The sequence below is a fragment of the Pteronotus mesoamericanus genome, unplaced genomic scaffold (genome assembly GCF_021234165.1).
Source record: "Pteronotus mesoamericanus isolate MK-2021 breed Mesoamerican mustached bat unplaced genomic scaffold, CSHL_Meso_final contig_94, whole genome shotgun sequence".
In the NCBI taxonomy this organism is placed as follows: Eukaryota; Metazoa; Chordata; class Mammalia; order Chiroptera; family Mormoopidae; genus Pteronotus; species Pteronotus mesoamericanus.
The window spans coordinates 15,559,893-15,564,494 of NW_026555285.1; positions in this window are offsets into that span (position 1 = coordinate 15,559,893).

Here is a 4,602-nt window from a genome sequence, read left to right on the forward strand (position 1 = left end):
CAAAATCAATCCTACTGCTAATGAATACAATGACTAAACAGAAGTTAATAGGATAATATATTCAAAATCCTGAAAAGAAAATAAAACCTGTCAAATACGAATACTATACTTGACAAAGCAGTCCTTTAGAGATAAAGAAGAGATAAAAACTTCCCTGGACAAAAAGTTGAGAGAGTGCCTCATCACTAAGTCTGCTTTACAAGAAATATTAAAGGGGTTATTCAAGTAGAAATATGTTACAATAGCCAAGTGTTGGAAGCAACCTAAATGCCCATCAGTAGATGACTGGATCAAAAAATTATGGTACATATACACAATGGAATACTACGCAGCAGAAAGAAAAAAAGAAGTACTAAACTTTGCGACAGCATGGATGGAACTGGAGAGCATCATGCTAAGCGAAATAAGCCAGGGGGCGAAAGACAAATACCATATGATCTCACCTATAAGCGGAACCTAACCAACAATGCAAAGAAGCAAGGCAAATATGACCAGCAACACTGAAAGGAAAAGAAATCAACAGAGACAAGAGGGAAGGGGGGGCAGGGAAAGGGAAGGGAAGGGGAAAGTCAAGGAACATATAGCAAGGACTCATGGACAAAACCAAAGGGGAAGAGCTGAGGGAGGGAAGGTGGGAGGGAGCAAGGGAAAGAGGTGGGGGGAAGGCAGAGACAAATGTATTTAAAAAGTAAATAAATTAATTAAAAAAAAAAAAAAAGAAATAATAGTATGCTAGTGACATCATGAAACCAGATACATGAAGGTATAAAACTCACTGGTAATGGTAAATACATAGTTAAAGTCAGGGTCTCTAACTATATGTAAAAGTGGTGGTGCATAATTCACTTACATCTATAGTTTAAAAGTTAAACAAACCAATAAAAAGTAATCATGACTATGATAATTTATTGTTGGATACAAAATATAAAAATACGTAAATTGAAACATCAATAACCTAAAATGTGAAGAAGGAGAAATAAAAGTGTAAAGTTTAAAAATGCTATTTAAATTAAGTTGTTATGAGCTTAAAGTAGGGTGTTAGAAATATAACATTTTATGTAAACTCCATGATAAACATAGATAAAAACTTGTAGTAGAATAACAAAAGGTTGTGATAATGAAATAAAAACATACTATTATTAAAAAAGTCATCAAATCTTAAGAGAAGACAGGAAATTAACAAGGAAGAAACAATGATCTATAAAACAGTCATAGGACAATTAATAAAAAGGCATTAGTAAGTCCCTAATTATCAATAATTACTTTAAATGAATTAAATTCTTCAATCAAAAGTCTTAGAGTGACTTAATGGATAAAAAATAAGATCCAACATATGTTTTACTTCAGTTTTAAGGATACACATAAACTGAAAGTGAGGGGATAAAAAATATTTTAAGCTAAAAATGTTCAAAATATATAATATTTCAAAATCAATCTCAAAAATATATATGGATCTGCATGTTCACAGCAGCATTATATACACCAGACAAGACACAGAAGCAAACAAAGTATCCAGCAGCTGATAATGGGTAAAAAAATGTGAGAGTTGTATTTACTGTTACATTTTTTAACTAAGAAAACTACGGAAACCTTGTCATTTGCGACAATATGGATGCATTGAGGGCATTATGCAGTGAAATTAGTCAGATACAGAAAAACAAATACTTTATGCTTTCACTTACATGTGGAGTCTCACAAAATCAAACTCACAGAAACAGAGATCATATGTGCTTGCCAAAGGTGGGGGTTGGGGAAAAGAGGAATTAGGTGAAAGTGATCAAAATGTACAAACTTCCAGTTATATGAGAAATAATTTCTGGGGATATAATGTATACCATGATGATGATAGCTAACAATACTCATATACCTTTGAAAGTTGCTGAGAGTAAATCTTAAAAGGCTTCATCACAATGAAAAAGTTGTAACTACGTGATTATGTGTTAACTAAACCTATTATGATAATTATTTGTGTATATATATATATATACACATATATATATATATAAAATCATTGTTTTATACCTTAAACTTATACAATGATACATTTTAAATACCTCAATGAAATCGAGAGGAAAAACTCCACAAATTCCTACTCTTACATAAATCTTGGACAATAATGTTTCTGATATTTTTATTTTCTTTCTTTTTAATTTAATCTTCATAGTATTTTTTCCATTAACATTTAGTCCCTTTATACCCTTCTCCCGCCAGCAATCACCACACTGTTGTTGGTGTCGATGAGTCCTTTCTCCTTTTAGCTCAATCCCTCCACCACATCACCCATCCCAGCTACTGGCATTCTGTTGTCTGTCTATGGGTCTATCCCTGTTTTCCTTGTTAGTGCAGTTTGTTCAATAGATTCCATATATGACTGAAATTATATGGTATTTGTCTTTTTTCTGACTGGTTTATTTCACTTAGCATAATATCCTCCAGTTCCATCCATACTGTTGCAAAGGGTAAAATTTTCTTTTTTATTATGGCCGAGTAGCATTCCATTATATAAATGCTCCATAATTGTCTTATCCATTCATCTACTGGTGGACATTTGGGCTGCTTCCATATCTTTCTAATTGTAAATAATGTTGCAGTGAACATAAGGGTGTTTATATTTTTTTTAAATAAGTGTTTCAGGTTTCTTCAGATATATTCCAAGAGGTGGGTCAAGATGCAGATCAATTTTTAATTTTTTGAGGTCTCTCCATACTGCTTTTCACAATAGTCTGCATTCCCACCAACAGTGCAAAATAGTTCCCCTTTCTCCACATTCTTGCCAGCACTTGTTTTTTGAATTATTGATGTTAGCCATTCTGACAGGTGTGAGATGCTATGTCATTGTGGTTTTAATTTGCATGTCTCTGATAATTAGTAACATTGAGCATCTTTTCATATGTTTATTGGTCATCTGCATGTCCTCCTTGGAGAAGGGTCTACTCAGGTCCTTTGCACATTTTTAATTGGGCTGTTTGTTTTTAGGTGTTGAATTTTGTAAGTTCTTTATAAATTTTGGTTATTCACTCCTTATCAGTTGTATCAGCAAATATATTCTCCCCTTCTGTGGGTTATCTTTTTATTTTGTTGATGATTTCCTTTGCTGTGCAAAAACTTTTTATTTTGACATAGTTCCATTTGTTTATTTTTTCTTTTGTTTCCCTTTCCTGGGGAGATATATCTGATAAAATCTTGCTATGAGCAATGTCTGAGATTACCCTGTTATGTTTTCTTTTAGTATTTTTATGGTTTCAGGTCTAAAATTTAAGTGTTTGATTCATTTTGGATATATTCTTGTAAGTGGTGTAAGATGATGGTCTTGTTTCATTTTTCTGCATGTATCTGTCTAATTTTCCCCACACCATTCATTGAATAGACTGTTTAGCCCATTGTATGTGCTTGCTTCCTCTGTCAAATATAATTGATTATAAAAGTGTGGGTTTATTTCTGGGCTCTGTATTCAATTCCTTTTATCCATGTGTCTGTTTTTATGCCAGTATCATGCCATTTTGATCACTATGGCCTTGTAGTACAGTTCGATATTAGGTAGCATGTTTCCTCCAGGTATGTTCTTTCTCAGCATTGCTGTTGCTATATGGGGCTTTCTGTGGTTCCATATAAATATTTAGGTATTTGTTCTAGTTCTGTGAAATATATCACAGGAATCTTGATAGAAATTACATTGAATCTATAGATAGCTTTGTGTAGCGTGGACATTTTAATGATGTTAATTCTTCATATCCATGAATACAACATGTGTTTCCACTTATTTGTATCCTCTATTTCTTTCTTCAGTATCTTATAATTTTCTGAATATGGGTCTTCTACATCCTTGGTTAGGTTTATTCCTAGGTATTTTAGTCTTTTTGTAACAATTGTATCACTTATTTTCAATTCTTCTGTGGTAAGTTATTATTCAAATCATTCACTTTCCTTTTGGAAATATCATAATACCTATAACATCAGAACTTGACAATCTCTTGCTTTGGTCAATAATTCTATTACAGAGAATAAAGTAATTAAATAAAGCAATGCAGGAAGACATGAAAGCAATTTTTGAGAATTCCATAATAAAAATGACATAGTGAAAAGATTTTTTGCTATGTGAAAATTTATATGTAATGTTGATATTGGAAGGGACCACCACCAAGACGCGTGTTTAATTTGAAAATGACAAGCTATAATTTTAGAAAATCAAGATATAATAGAATTTATAATATATATGTTGCCAGCTGAATCATTATTGATTAATGGTATGGAGGACAAAAATATTTTCAAATCATTTTAAAACCATAAGCCCTTTGAAAAAATATATTAAAGATTGGCTGGTGTTAATACCAGCAAGTGAGATTCAGTTTAGAAGTTTTCTATATGCAAATATCTTTCCATGGAAATACATTAGTCAAAAAGATATAAAAGATCAAAGTTCATATTTATTATTCTACTCTATGCCTATGCATCTACAGACTATTTGCACATAAGAAACACTATGTGTTAAAAAAGATAAAATAAACATTGCCAATTTGATTTTTTCCCTTTTGAATCTGTGACCATAGTGACTATGGTTAATGCACAAGTTTATTATGACTGGTTCGAAATTGTTTATACATG